Source organism: Lissotriton vulgaris, unplaced genomic scaffold (assembly GCF_964263255.1).
Source record: "Lissotriton vulgaris unplaced genomic scaffold, aLisVul1.2 SCAFFOLD_251, whole genome shotgun sequence".
NCBI classification, from domain to species: Eukaryota; Metazoa; Chordata; class Amphibia; order Caudata; family Salamandridae; genus Lissotriton; species Lissotriton vulgaris.
This window is the reverse complement of record NW_028250285.1, coordinates 1147946-1164809: the sequence shown is the minus strand read 5'-3', so window position 1 is coordinate 1164809 and position 16864 is coordinate 1147946.

Here is a 16864-nt window from a genome sequence, read left to right as displayed (position 1 = left end):
CTCACATGTGGTGTAGGTGTAAAAGTGAACTCTACAAAAATGTTAAATTAACTATAAGTGTAATGTTCCTAATAGTGTTTCAATATAGTAGTCTGTTGCGCCCAATTGGCGTTCATAGAACAAGACCTTTAAAGAGACAAAGCAGAATAAATCATACCATCACAATAGGACGTAAAAAATACCCTACATTTCCTGATGTTCTGTGAACATTTTATTGAGTGTAGGAGGAAATATTTGTTGCCAATCCTCCGAGAGGCAGGATTTTTACAAGTTAGACCGGCATTAGTGTACCTAAAACAACTTGGTTCACCAAAAATAATGTTTCATGTTGCATGTTTTTTAATTGCAGCAAATCGAATAAGGAGGAGAAATGTCACACTTCCACCACTCTTAAATATATGTGACAAATAGTTGTCTTGATATGTATACTTTATTTTATTTTATATGTCATGAAATAAGTTTTAAGTTAAACATTGCTCTATTTCTATGAAATTCTTAATCTTAATGAGTTTTATTGTAACTGTAACTGACTGTACATTTTTAATTCAATTTCGCCGTAATTGTTTGTATATATGACTGTGCTATTTTGTCTTTATATGATATTAATTTATCGAGAATAAAGGAATTGACTGACACAATAGGACGTAGCTTTTGACCAGGGAAAAATGACCTGTTCAAGACAAAGGTGGGTAGTATAGGACCAGTTGAGGTCTAGAACCCTAAAAAGAAAAAGGACAAGGACACACAAGAAGACAAAGACACACACATTTAAATGAATGAGCCATATTTTTCTCCTTAGTGGTTGGATTTCAGGCGGAAAATTGGTTTTGACAATGCTTACTTTTAAACTAAGGCTAGATGGCCTCATGAGCCTTTGCGTGGTGTTGGGGGTTGTCTTCCAGCTCAATGCGGCAACCTAAAGGATATCAGAAAGCTCAATTCAGGTTTTTGTTGGTACTTCTCAGGAGTAATGTAGACATCATTCCCTTGATCACTAAGCACCAAACTCACGGTTTCTGCAAGACCCGGTAGGCTGCCTTCCCCTCAACGCGGCTCCGACGTACTCTACAGGGCAACAGACAATGTGTGTTGGAAGCTTTCCTGGCCCACAGGCTGCAAACATTGGCCCCTCTTTTGGTTCACAAGGCCGGGACACCACTCACTAGTTTCAGTTTTCAAGAGTCCTAAGCAGTGCGCTGAGGGCAGCAGGGTTGGATCCCACAGACTACAGTTCCTATTCTTTCCGAAAAGGGGCAGCCACTACTGCAGCGGGAATGGGATTAGCAGGACTAGCAGTACAAAGAGTTGGCAGGTGAAAGCCCGACTGTTACAAGCGCTACTTGAGATTGAATCTTTTGTAGGTTACGTCACTAATCTCTTTCACTTTTCTCGTTTCTTCTGCTGACGCAGGTGGAAGTTGTGTAGAGTGGAGGCAGCCACTGGTACCTTCATTGCCTCTTGTACACGCAGGAGCGGGGAGTGTACCAGAGGTTTTGGTGTTGGGCCACTCGTTCTTGAGATTGGCAAAACTGTTCTATTTTGCAGGTGGCTACGCAGGCAGGGCAAAGGAAACAGGTTATTAGCTGACTTTCTGTGGTCAAGGACTACTCTTGGCTAATTTGAGAGCAGCCTTGGACAGACTCTTGACTCAGGAGTTTACGCTCACCCCGATCATAATAGTGCACCTGGGTGGCAACAATCTGGGTGAACTTAGAAGGAAGGACTTATTTAACATAATTATTTCAGAGGTTGGGTGGCTCGCAAAACGGTTGCCAGAGACTGTGATTGCATGGGCTAACATGGTGCCCAGGTTGAACTGGAGGGGTGTGAAGTCTATCGGAACCCTCAATGACTCGGCTAAACGGTTGCACAGTAAGATTGGTAAGTTGTTCAGGTCTGTCAGATTGTCAACCATGCCGCATGGGTGCCTCAAAGTAGATAATTTTTTCTTACAGAATGGAGGGATGGAGGCCATTTGTCCAAGGAAGATTATGCAATATTTCTTGAGAATTTGGAGAATTTGTTGACATGGCTAGTACAGCATCCACAGTTAGGTGGGAGGTGTAGATAGTAGGTAAACTATGCTGACCTGTAACGGGGAGGTCATGATTGTAGGAGACATTTAGGGTCCATTGCTTTTGACCAAAGTTAACAGCAGCATTACACCACACTCCAAGGGCTGCCTACGGCAGGTTGAAAGAAGGTTACAGGGGTGCGGGGGCAGTTGCTGACACACAGTCCTTACCTTGTAACCACCCCTGCATGGGCAATTGGCATAAGTTGGCACAGGCCCTTGGGGGACAAGGAATGTTGGTGTAGGGGGTGCCCGATGTATGTATCCTAAGGACAGCCGAGCCCTCTGCACAGGCACTCCCAGTATGGAAGGGCGGTTGGTGGGTCCTCTCATAAGGAGGGATCCATTAATTGTTCTTATGCAAGGAGTTCTAAGAGGAATGTTCCCTAAAGCATGATCTCACTCGGAATGCTTATGTTCTCTCTTAGTTCCACAAGAAAAGAACGTAGTATATGATTAGGTAGCTCCCACGTACTAGCTTCTCTGTTAAGGCAAAGTCTCAACTATGTAAATAAGAATATAATTAGTGTGGGTTACTGTGCAATAATATTTTGAAAATTATGTTTGTGCATATGTTTAATAAATACAGCAGCGGAGGAGTTTGAAGCAGCTTCTGCTGTAGCTCTTACCTCTGAGCTGCTCCTTGGGAAGGGGCCTATGGAGGTTTGGGTGCTTAAGTGGTAGTGACCACACCCATGTTGGAACAGACAACACTGCAATTGGCACTGTCAACTAATTCATGGCTGAAGAAAATTTCAGGCTAATCAAAAGCCATAGGTCTTCAAAATACTATCATGATTGAGCTTTATAAACTTGTACACGAAAAGGAGGCTTTTAATCTCACTTAAAAAGCCACCAGCAGAAAGATCTGCAATTCCCAAATGCCATACTCAACCCATCATCTCAGACAAGGAACATCTTAAAATGCCAAAAACTGATCTTATTGTCATCGAATAAGACTATAGTAGTTTTCTTTTATCTGCTTACTGAATACATACAGCGTTTTACATAATAAGCAGGGAATACTCAGAAAATTGCCTTTCCTTTCTTCTACATGCTTTTTAACAATTATCAATAAAGACATTTTGAATTAATAGACTCATTACAACAGAGAGATGTAAATGCAGTCTAATAATCATAAATAGGGGCATGAATAACACTGGCACAAAATGAAAAGTAAAAGACTAAGGCCTGATTTCGAAATTTTATTTAAATATCTACTGCCTAAGTAAACAGAAACTGGCCTAACTTATTACATACTACCGACCTACGCAGTCCTACGAGCTTAATTTCTTACATAGATGGAGGTGATATTTTCTGATGCCGTAGGGGGGGCTTTTATACCTACTGAACCTGAATTGTTTTGGGTATGTGTTGCTCCACATTGGCTCATATCTTTACTTTTGTTTAAAAAATTCTATCCTTAATAATACCTAGTCCTTTATAGCCCTCAGACATGAGGAACAGCTGTGTAGATAAGGAGCAATGGTACAGTCCCCGAGTAGGCCTACATTTAATACTTCAAACCGGTTTGCATATAGGGCTAGAGTGCAGCTGGTTTTGAAACAGTTTATTTCATTGCACCTACTTTAATACAGTTCGCTGAGATTTTTCCTTGAGACCGCTTGTGACACATCTACAGCTGTGGGTCCCTTTGCGCCAATAGCCTGGTATGTAAACTTGGGGGCCGATTAAGATGTCGGTGGTTTGGAACGTAAACTGGGTAGTCATTCCGACTTGGTTCTGACAGGCTCTCTAAGTCATCCAGCCGGTTGGAACCGAGACGGAATCCCCTATGGACGGCGTTCTGCAGTCGGGATTACGATATCGGTTTCCACAGCCTTTCTGTGACGGCATTCTAAATATTTGTGCCAAGGGGTCGAACGGTCGACTAAAACTTATGTTGACTGTATTTAAAATTTTTATTGTGTTTTGTGACACTCATACTATGAGTGCCATTTGTAGCAACATACTATCACATTTATATATTTTGTATATATTTTGTATAGAACACAAGCGCACTTTTTAATCACTTTGCCAACTCTTACTGCACTGCCACTCTCTAGGAGCACCTTATATTTTGAAATAAATTAATTCTGTTTAATTTATGATTATAACTAATTAAATAAATGCACTTATATATAATTGAAAAAAATCTACAGAAGAATTCTTTTTGTCACTATTGCAGTGGAAGTCTAAGGCTACACTTCCCCCATAGGGGCCAGCTTTTTGATAATTAATATGATTATGATCTTGGCAGATGGGTTACTCAGTCACAACAGTACCATAGGATATCATGGGATTTATTTTTCGGAAGATGGGATATCCATCACCGCTGAAAGCTGTAAAACAGATAAGTTAACCCAGACTTTTAGACAAAATAACTTTCACGCAATACAGAGCCTACAAGAATGAAGCTGCTTGAAGACCTTTGAGGGATGCTATTAGTGTTTGAAGAAGAGTAGAATTTCAGTAAACGGGTTAGACATTCATAAACCCCTCGCACTCCCCACGGTGTCTGAAATGGATACTATTGAAAGTAACCACAAGTGGAGTGAATGTTTAACAAATACTATCAAGAAAGAAAAAGATTATGGGGCTGATTCACAGAACTAATCTGAGACAAAATCCTAAACTTACTACTTTTGGTATTCACAGAAGGCATTTAGTAGTAGTAAAGTTAGTATTTTGTCTTAAGTTAGTATTTTGTCTTAAATTAGTAGTTTGTCTTAAATTTGTATTTTGTCTTAAGTTGGGATTTTGTTTTAAATTAAGATTTTGTCTTAAGACCACAACTTAAGACAAAATACTAACTTAAGACAAAATACTAACTTAAGAAAAAATCCTTTTTTTAAGACAAATTACTAACTTAAGACAAAATACTAACTTTACTACTACTAAATGCCTTCTATTAATACCAAAAGTAGTAAGTTTAGGATTTTTTCTCAGATTGGTTCTGTGAATAGGCCTATATGTTCTGCAAGAGAAAACTACCAACCTAATTTATGGAGTGATTGGCAGTTGAAGTAGTCAGAAATATCTGTTACAGTATTATCGTTGCACTGCACTGAACGTAAAGTCTTCACGAGTTGCTTAACCACAAATTGCCATTGGGTACACATGAAATAGTGCCAGATGTACAAACCATTCGCAGATTGGAAATTGTTTGCAAATAGGTTAGTGACTGGGAAAGGGTAAATTTGACATGTATTAATGCATTTTTCAGTTCCAATCGCAAAAATAGTTATGCGAACCAAATCTTACTGACTCTTTATTTTTGCTACTGGAATTAGTGATTACTGATCGCGATTATCAATTTGTGTTACTTATTTTGAGATGTACCATTTGTTTGCAAATTGCAAATCGTTTAAAAAAAACAGGGTGCAGCACTCACAAATTAGCATCAAGTGACGCAGGTGGTTTTCAGATGCAATCTATGAAAGGGCTAAAAACTTTTCTTTTTTCCCCACAATGTATGCTCTGCATGCTAAGAAGACGGTTGAAGAGCTATATGAAAAGTTTAGTCTCGGCAGCAATGTTATTTTTTATTTCATTTCTGAAATCAAACCTGCGTTATCTAGGGACACACACAGGAGTTTTTCTCTACCCACACACATTCAGGTACTTGGCTGCATTTACCATTTAGCCACAGTGAGCTATGAGGGCCTGTTGCCACTTCAGGAGGGGTTTCACAAAGCTCACTTTTTTCTCATTTTTCCACAATTTTTTGGCTGCAACCCTGCTAAATATTCATAGATATCATTCATTTCCAAGTATTCAACAAGAGTTGGAGCACACAAAATTAGATTTTCCGTTTGGTACATTTTTCACAGGTTACAGGTTGTGTTGATGGGACAAATGTATTAATTTGCCCTCCAAGTGCTACTGAGTTTTTATGTAGGAAGACAAAGTGTAAGCACTCCTTAAACATACAGATCGTTTGTAATGCTGCCTCTTTAACATCTACGTGAACATTTATTAATACAAAGTGTATATTTTGTCTCTAAATACATGTTCTGTTTGTGCTAGACGACAATGCTGATGCACTACACGCTTGGATAATAGCCACATACCACAATGCTACTACAAGGAGACAACGCCGGAACAACATTGCCCACAAATGATCAAGGACTGTAATAGAACAGACTTTTGGGCTGCTTATGCAAGGTTTTGATGCTAATTTGTTTTCACAGTTTTTTTATGCAATCAGCTAAATATTCATAGATATAATTCATTTCCAAGTGCTCAAAAAGAGTAACAGCAAACTAAATTAGATTTTTTCGTTTGGCACATTTTCAACAAGTTACAGGCTGTTTTGATGCTACATTAATTTGCCTTCCAAGTGCTACTGATTTTTTATATAGGAAGAGGAAGAGCCAGCACTCCTTAAACATACAGATAGTTTGTAATGCTGGCTCTTAAATAACTGATCTTGTTGCTAAAGTTCCGCATTCCACCCATGATTTCTATATCTTTGGGCACTGTACCCTATGCAACTGGCTTGCAAAGAGACAGTATTGGGACTACGTTCTTATAATTAATATAATCATCTATATTAACTTTTATTAATACATAATATATATTTGTGTCCCTATATATATGTTATATTTGTGTTAGATAATAGAGTCTATGCACTATACACTTGGATAAAGACCTTATACATCGAAGCTACTACAAGGAGAAAACGGGGGTACAATATTGCTCACAAACAAACAAGGGCAGTTATAGACAAGATGCTTGGGGTACTTACGTTGAGGTTTTGTTACTTTCACAATAGGGGGGAGCACTCTAATATTTCCCTCCAGTGGTTTGCAAGAAAGTCTATGAATGAGTATGTCAGTGGTTGTGTGGGAGTCAGTGTATGAGATCTTGTATGGGGTGTAAGTGGGTGTGTGAGTGGTTATGTGGATGATGTCATCAGTGATGTCATAAATGATGTCATTTGAGATGTTATCAGTGATGTCATGAGTGATGTAACTGACAATGTCATGAGTGATGTAATATGTGAGGTCACAAGCAGTGCATTACGGTGTGTAAGTTATAGTTAGCTCAGCTAACTATACCTGCTGAATTTCTCTGGATTTATACGGCGGAAATGTCCCTGTAACCAATGTTTTTTTTTAATATATATTCAGCAGTACGAATTAGCTAAGCTAACTATAATTCGCGCTCCAGCAATGCACTGCTTATGACCTCACATATTGCATCACTCATGACATGGTCAGTGACATCACTGATGAAAGCTCAAATGACATCCTATGCTTAAAGACTTTGCTGTAGCAATGACAAAAGACTTTTTCCCTTTCTATCTCAATGTGGATGGCACTATGCTAATCCTGTCCTCAAAAATGTTGCTAGAAAAGCTGCCGTTTAAGGTAAGCAAATATAGAATGTCTTCTTTGTTGTAGGGTGCTCTATACAGGAGCAGCTCTCCACCTAAACTTGGGAACTGCCCAGGGTACTTTCCTTCTTTTTTGCATGTGTATACCGGTAGGTTGTTATAGTTAGAACTATGTTTCACAGAAAAAGGGTTTGCTTGGAAATACAGAGCTCTGATTGGCTGCCAACATTTCAACCAGGAAGGGTTGGCAGCCATCTTGGGACGTGACTTCCCACCAAAAATGCAAAAAAAAAGAAAAGGGGGCAACGTAGGAATACCCTGGCCCCCTAAACTTTATCATGGGGTCCCGCCAGGCCAAAAATGCATTAAAAATGCATTAAAAAATGTTGGTGTGAAATCGTGAAATTCACACAGATTAAAAAAAATTAAAAAAGCAAGCGCGGACTCCCGAGCCTGTTTGAAAGGGGCCCCGGAAGGACCGGGTCTTGGGGGGGGGGGTTTATTAAAAAAGGAGGGGTACACGCCCCCGTGGCTCTTTGAAACCATGGGACCACCACCTCCCCAAAGCTTTATTTAAATTTTTAAGGCAGGCTACGTTGTGTCCCTCCATAGGCCCAAAGAGCCCCTGGGACGACCACTTCCCCAGGGTTACATATTTAATATATGGTGAGGCCTTGTGGATCCTCCCTGAGGCCCAGGGACCACCACCTCCCCGGCCTTAGAATAAAATGCCTTGGAGCCGTGCGACCCCGCCGCAGGGCCCCCCACTGCAAATTTGGAGCCAATGATGGCCCCGGGGAACGCTATCCTCCAGTGCCGGTTCCTGCTATGCCCCGGGACATAGCTATTTACTGTGACTTTGCGGGTGCTATGACTGCTTCAGCCAAGTCAGAGCACCACTTCGCTTCCAGCAAGTGAGAGTTGACAAAATGCTCCTGCTTGCTGGAAGCGGAGGTTTCATCTATTTCCCTGCTGTTAGGTCGGGTGTTTAGTGCAGGTCTTACGGGGCTTGGGGGTTTTGAGTTTTCTTTATTCTGCTATTATCTTTACCTTACCGTGTGCTGAGCGTCACCATTTCATGCTGTTACCGGATTGCTGTGGGAATGCAGCGGGTATTTAAATCGCTGCTTGCCTTTCCTTCCTTGCTTGGTTTTGTTTCCGGGTCATACCGCCGGAAGAAATCTGTCGATTTAGAAAAGGGGGTGGTGATGAACAGAGTGTCTGAGTTAAACAGACCACTCTTACCCAGTCCAAAGATCAGGGCTTGATCCATCACCGTTATTTATCTCACTGCCCCATCCCAGCTCAGAACCTGGCTATATGCAAATCAGTCTGTCCCTGGCCCAGTGCATCATGGGAACAGGGCAGACTAAACTACCAAGCCAATTCTTCACCGGAAGAAATCTGTCAACAGCGTTTGTTGGATTCACGCTATTTTGCCTGTAGTTGCTCCACCTGCATTTTGGCTTCCCACGAACTCTGGTACCTGTAACTCTTGGGACCTTTTTCCTGTGTTTTGGACTCCCTGTTTGGATCTGTTTTTTGAAATTGGTAATGTTATGCGGGACACTGTAGCAAGAGGGAGTCATGAGTAGCTCCTTGGTGACCTTCCCGTTTTTTCGCTGCCGCAGTTAGTGCCGTTTCCCTTTTGTAACTATCGTTTTTGCTGTGGGTGTGTACGGGTGCATTTAAGAAGCACCAGGAAACCACAAAACAAACAAGCATTTGCAATGCAATAGGTCTCGCATTTACACGAGTTTGAGCTATTGGCATTCTAAATAACAATGCCTTTTATTTATGTTTTGGTTTTTAAAACATAAATTAAAAAGCATTGACAATTACAATACTAATAGCTTAAACTCTCGCAAGTTGCAAGACATATTGCATTACAAATGCTTGTTTTATTTGTAAAAGCAAATTCCTTCTTTGGGATTTAGGTTTTGAAAATAAGAAAAGAAAATTAAAGTGTACAGTGCAGTGTTGTCATGTTGAAAGAGCTGCACAGCACATTTTTAATGCATTTACAGGATCTTCCCTAACAGAGGTTCCTCTAAATGCAAGAGACGTATGCAGAGCCAAGGGATATCTCTACCTTTGGCAGGCAGAGACCCCTCACTATGGCGGGAGTAAATTAATACACCAAGGCGACTGTTCCAACACTGCCTGCCTAAATCAAAAATCAGCCCCTTAGTTTGTGGGGTGGTGTACCACAGCTGAGAAAGGTAGACATTTCAGGTGGTAACTGGCCAAATCAGGTAGGCTAATTAAAACAGTGGTGAGTTTCAGTTTGAAGGAATTGTTATATTGTTGGAATGAGGCCCCTGTTCATTGACATATTCTGAAAGCATGTGACGTTTTTGCCAATACTATTATACGTTTACTTCGATCAAGTACACTAGGCCCTATCTTGGTTAAGAAATATAAATGGTGCAAGTCAAGCTTTGATCTTCAATTTGCCCGTATACAGTCTCTTCACGATACAGAAGTTGTGGTGATGTTAAGGTGGTACAAATAAACTAGTCCTGCCAGGGAGGCGCAGGTACACGACAAGGCATGGAAGGATCTAAGTCTAGCAATTATTTCAGAAATCAAGGTTTATTCTGGCAGTTTGCCAACAGATCCTATTTTCATGAAGGGCCTGTAGTCCCATTAGCTTCCAACATAAATGGGTGAACCTCTGTAGTAGTATGTATAGATCTAATGAAATGTGCATTAATAAGACAATAATGTCATCTACGAAGAGCATGGTCTTTCATATGCAGGAGGTAATTAAATACGTTTGAGTGCTTCTCTGGGAAATCACGGGACCAGACAAGATTTCTTCATATTTATTTGAGCACAAAATGGATTTGTGGGCCCCGGTGGTGACTGATGTCCTGAATGCCAACAAATAGTTCATCCATATCAAAATCGGGATCAGAATCTATTTCAATTCCAGTCTTTAAAAAAGCCAATAGGTCTCGGCGATGCGAGAGCTATTGACTTTCTCAATGTCAAGGCCTTTTAGCCAAGTAGCCCAAGAGCACACAGTATAAGTAGGGAAGCCCTGATTTACACTTGATTTCTGGTCTACCCCTTTATTTTTGTCTATTTTCTGTTTTGTAGAAAGGACATTATGGCAGCTGGAAAGACATTTACCAAAATGCATAAAAAAATAACTAAGCAGGATGCTAAGATAGCACCATGTACGCGATATGTCGCTCCCACTATGTGACCCCTTCAGAAGTGCACTCCTCATTGGAAATAGTGAGTCTCAACACCCGCTCACTTCATTGTCACCACACTGAGGTCTATAATATGCTGCAGGACAACAACATCGATATATTGACCTTAACAGAGACCTGGATGGGTGAGAGCTCGACACCAGACATCATTGCTGCTCTTCCCAGCAGCTATGACGCCTTATGGCATAACCGACCAGGAAATACACGGGGGGAGGAGTAGCTGTAATATTTAAAAAGTCCTTGTCAGTGGAAATAATGCTATCAGAGACAGTCGATCTGGCTGATCTACTCGGGGTGAAAGTTACAGTCAACAACTCATGTTGGGTGGTGCTAGTGGTCTATCGCCCGCCCAATGCCACCCCAACGTTCCAGGATCTATTTGGCCCCATTATGTCAGACCTATGCACTTGTTATACAAAAATACTAGTCACAGGAGATTTTAACTTGCATTGGGACAACCCCCACTGGGATCTACCTATGCGCCATTTGGACACCTTGATGTCAGCGTTAAGCTTTAAACAACTTGTGAAGGTTCCCACACACATCAAAGGTCACACCCTTGACCTGGTGTGGACTACAGACCCACATGCGACATTGAAAGAGGTAGCCCCATGTATTTGGTCTGATCATTATCTAGTATTCGTTGAGATACGTATTAATGGCCAAATAACTAATCCACCATCAGAAGTCAGGATGAGTCGTAAATGGGCAGAGGTTGATTTGAGAACCCTGACCAAGGCGCTCCCGCCTAGGGACTGTCCTCTGAGCTCAGACCATAGTCTGGACCAGCAATATGCGGATTTAACGCAGAGCTTGACCCTAGCTATTGATCAGATAGCACCCAAGAGAATGAAGTCGATAAAAGGACCTGGTAAGGAAGCCCCATGGTTTACGCCATTGCTAAGGGACCTTAAAAGGAAACTCAGAGCCCTGGAAAGAGGCTGGAGGAAAACTAAACTGGATTCAGCCAGGAACCTCTATCGAACCTCCCTCAATGCATATAAAAAACATATCACTCTTGCTAAAGCTGAATACTATGAATCCCGCTTGAGCAAGGCAGTCAACGTGCAGAAAGAGACTTTTAAGATCCTGTCGGAGCTGACTAAAAAACCAGACAGTGTTAAGGCTCTTATAAACTGCAATTCCTTTCAGGGATACTTTCTGGAGAAAGTAAGAATTATTATCCAGGAGATAAAAAGTGGTATGTCAAGTGGGATGGTTACACATACAGCCCCTCATAGATCAGTTGATTGCTCCATCGCACAGTTTCCAGAGATTGACACTCTGAGTCTGCAACAGTTGATGGATAGAATTAAGTCGGGATCTCCAGCGGACCCATGTCCACCTAAAGTCTTTCAGGTAGCCCGTCCCTTACTGGAGGAGCGGGTCATCTCCCTCCTAAATAGGTCCTTGGAGACAGGACATCTACCAGCAGAGCTCAAAGAAGCTCGGGTGAGACCTTTGCTGAAAAAGCCTGGCGCTGACCCCGCAGTATTAAAAAACTACAGGCCGATCTCTCAATTACCATTCCTCTCTAAAGTACTGGAACAACACGTACTAAAATCCCTGTCCATGTATCTGGAGTCTCACCATCTACTCCATGAACGACAGGCAGGGTTTCGAGCGCACCATAGCACCGAGTTGGTGATGCTCTCGGTGCTGGATGAATTGAGAGGCCTGGCTGACGGTAAAAAACCGAGCACCCTGATCTTGTTAGACCTTTCAGCGGCGTTCGATACCGTCAGCCATGCTTTGCTGCTGGAAAGACTGAGCGATTTTTGCATCAAAGGCCTGGCCTTCAGATGGCTGTAGTCCCTTTTGTCAGGAAGGACCCAAAGAATACAACTTGGGGAAGAAACCTCTGAAGTGGGGAATTTAGAATGTGGGGTGCCACAGGGCTCGACCCTGTCCCCACTTCTATTTACCATTTACCTGCAGCCTCTGATTGCCTCTCTAGCGCGCATGGGCTGCACAGTATTTAACTACGCGGACGACACGCAGCTGTTGCTGAGTGTCGATAACACCAGTGCCGCTCAACTCCATACTCAGAACATACTCAGAACATCTTGAGACACACGGTCCAATGGATGACAGGAAACCTCCTAAAAATCAATCCAGATAAGACTGAGGTACTGGTGATTCCATCCGCCACCTCTCCATGGTGTGACCTCTACTGGCCCGCAGAGTTAGGCCCGGCTCCAAAACCCAGCCTGAATGTGAAGAGTCTAGGGATTAAATTAGACTGCGACCTATCAATGGGTAACCAGATCTCTTCAGTGGTGGGTAGCTGTACTAATATCATTCGACAGCTGCGGAAATTAGTACCCGTCATCTCCCAATCCATGTTACGCTCCATTGTCGCAGCCACCGTGCTTTCAAGGTTAGACTATGGAAATGCCCTCTACCTTGGTCTACCAAAAATCCTGACAAACAGGCTGCAGGTTGTGATGAATGATGCCGCTCGCCTCATTTTTAGATTGCCAAGACGAACTAAAGCATCTCCCCTGTTACAGAGCCTCCACTGGCTCCCTATTAAGGAGCGAGTGGAATTTAAAAGTTTATGTATAGCCCACAAAGCCCATGTGGCGGTGTACAGCCCAATGAGAACCCTCAGATCTTCAGACTCTCAACTTTTGGTCTGCCCTCGGTATCAACTTGTCACTAAGGGTGGAAGAGCCTTCTCGGTGCTGGTTCCTCAACTATGGAACACACTACCTGAGCCACTGCGCAGGGAAGAGAACCTCCTACGCTTTAGAAAGGGGTTAAAAACGCTGCTATTTAGGAGGTCTTTGAGTGCCAACTAGGCTATTGGTTGCCTATCTGTGTTGCTAAAGTTGTTGTTTGTACCATCGATTTCCGAGCGCTTAGAGGCCTGCAGGTGATTGGGCGCGTTACAAATCAAAAATAACAATAACAATAACAATAACATGTTCGTGTTTGGACGTCAGCTCAAAATCTTGTGATCCTGCGCAACTCCCTGCCTAAAAAAATAATACAACCTTGTGTAATGCAGCAGTTTCTCATGTAAAGTGCTACAAATACCTTTGGGCTGAGTTTGCACTATATAAAACTGCAAAACTAATAATGATATTTGTCCGTTTACATCCATGGATTAGATGAGAAAATGGGATTTTTTGGTTTGCGAAATTAGAAAACTAGTAAATTCTATATTTGGAACTAACTTTATGGGGTTGAAGTATCGTTTTGCTTTAAAATGGTGAATGAGGGTAGCGTAGTATGTAGGTTGTTTTTTAGGGGGGGTGAGCAGCTTATAAAGACTGCTTGAGTTCGTGAAAATACATTGTCAACATTTTTAGAAGCAGGACTTTGATTGGACCCGCACTGTGTGGAGGAGTGGAAGAGGGTTAGAGGGAAGATGAAAGCACTGCTTGTGGGAATGTGCAACAGCAGCTGTGCGATTTAGACAAGATTGTTTAGGTTAAGGGCTAGTCTGTGCATTGTTTACATTACAAAGACGGGCAAATAGCTAAATCGGTGCACCTCTGCAATCGCTGGCTCATAGCAAAGGGGTCGTATGTAGGCTAAATGAGGTGTCAGCATTTTGTGCAACATTCGTGATTTAGGTCTAAACTAGAAATCAAATGAGCTTTGTTTACGTTGCGTGTCATGCAGGGAATTTTTATTTGTTCAGAATCGAGGATCTCTTAAGAAAGGCCAGTTTGCACTGTTGGCATGGAGTGTGCACTGACCGACTTGCAGTAGGTTTACCACACAGGCCGTGACCAGAATCACAGGACGTCGAGCTGCTGCCAAGATCCCAAACTAGTTTTCCAATTCTAAATTCGCAGCCCTCACTGCAATATCATATCCTCTCCCTGCTGTTCACTGCAGCTAGGAATATAACTGTAGATAACCAAAAGACAGTGTGTGGCACACACTGTCATGTAGTTTAAAACAAACACTGTGCACTGCAGCTGCAACTGATCAATAAAGAGAGTGGCGTTCTAAGCAGCCACTGTGTTTAAAACACGAATGCTGTGCACTGCAACAGAAAATAACCAATAAGTGTGTGGCGCCACCAGCTGACCCCGTGCTGTGATGACTAGGAGGTCACTCCTGTGAGTGAGGAGGAGATCTGGGCCTGCGAAGTCACGTATGCCAGTGCAAAGAGTGAACCTTTATTTGCTGGGGGAGGAAACAGAGACAGTCCGTCTGCTCCCCGTACCTCCTCGTAACAGCTGCCATGACGGAGCAGTGCAGTCATGGGACACCTAGCCCCACAAGGTAGTAGAGCACCGCAAGAAGAGCAGCCTGGCTAGTGACGAGGTACCCACCTGGCTTATGCTGGAGCTAGCGGAGCAGCCCAACTAACTTTGCCCAAGAAGAAGGTCGGAAGTGGGGGCACTTAGCCTGCAAGTCGTGCAGGGGTTGGAAACACTACTGGTCCTCTAGCCCCCCCAATCCTCCCCTGGCCCTGACAGAGCAGACATTTCGGCACAGAATAAGCTACCCTTCCAACCCCTGAGCGAGGCTGAGAAAACAGGAAGTGAAACGCATGCCGGCAGAGGCGAAGAGCGTGGTGCACTGCGGTAGCGAAGCTGCTGTGGTTCATGTGAGCTGACTGCACTCCAAGTAAGGCAGCCCAGATGAAGCTGACCACCGCTGGACAGTATAAGCCAGCCCTGCCGTTCAGTAGAATAAAAACTATCATTCCCCACAACCTTGCCTCTGATTCACTCACCCGTTTCTTACCAAGTGGTGCATGGAGGTGAGTGATACATCGGTTGCTACCTGCTGCACCTGGGAGGGGCCAAGCTGTCAGGCCCATTAGTGTCGAGGACGGCCTGCAAGTGTAAACGGCTGCTTTTAGGCCCAGTGGGCCGTGTCTGTTCCTGCGAGTCTGCAGCGACAGCTCCACGAGGTGTTGGGACAGCCGGTGTGAAAATGCCAGCAGTGAGGAAGAAGGCGACCACAGCGCCACATAGTGGAGGCTCGCTACATCACACACAGCAACAGTGAGCTGTATGAAGCAGCCCTGACAGGGCTAAGACTATAACAAGTCGGCCTGGAGCGCGCCTTGGAAAAGACGCGGGAGGGCAGGAGCGTGACGCCGTGAGCATACATGTTGGCGTTCCCTGCGGCTCGCGCGTTCACAGACCGGTGTCTGCTCGTGCACCGGTCTGTACCACTTGGAAGGCCTTCACAACGACAATGAGGCTCGCTAGCGGCAGCGCTTCACGCTGCAACGCCAGGCGAGCCCTAAAAAGGGATTCCTTTAGTTACGTTTTTTAATAAACAGGTTTTTTGCCTCTTAATACGTTTTTCTCCTGTATAGAAGGTGGCCTTGAAGTTAACCTCTCTGGACAGTTATTTTGGGATTCACAAGTTATTTTTTGGATCAAGACATCACTTCATTTGAAGAAACTGGAACAGAGGTGGTGTTGTTATTACTTGGGGACTCTGTCCTGAACAGGGGTAAGAAAGATATGTCTCCTGGTTCATGGATGGATATAGTTGATGTATGAATGGTGAATTGTTCTTAGCACACTGTTTAATACTATCTTCATTTTCTCTTTTCTATCAATGCTACCTGTTCCTTCTACAAACAGAGAAGGAGAGCCTAGACAGACTGTCCACCTGGTCATATTTTCTCTTATTATTTTTCCCCCCACCTTCTCCGGGTGTCTTCTTCAGCAGTTGTGGTTTTCTATCCAGGCAATTGTGATTGGGCAGAGGATTGGGACATTCTTCGCTCCTGCAGAGTTGGTACAACCAGTGACTGGTGGCAGGACACCTGCCCGCTGTCAAGTGGGCAAGGAAACAGACAAAACAATTGCTCTCACAGACAGGCAGCTGCATGTTTAGCAGCTCCCTGTCTGTGAGAGCAATGCTGGCTCCAGCAGGAGGCAGGGAACCGGCTGGGACTGCAGGGGAATTGAACCTCCCCCCATGGACCTGGGGTGAAAAGAAGAGAAAGAGGCAAAATAAAGGAGAGAAATGAGCAGAAAGAGGCAGAATAAAGTTTAGCGACAATCAGAAAGAGGCCGGATAAAGGTGAGAAACAAGCAGAAAGTGGGAGGATAAAGGTCAGAAAGTAGCAGAATAAAGGTAGCAATGAGCAGAAAGAGGCAAGATAAAGGTGAGAAACAAGCACAAAGAGGTAGAATGAAGGTCAGAAACAAGCAGAAAGAGGCAAAATAAAAGTAAGCAATAAGCAGAGAAGGAGGCAAAATAAAGGTCAGCAATGAGCAGATAGAGGCAAAA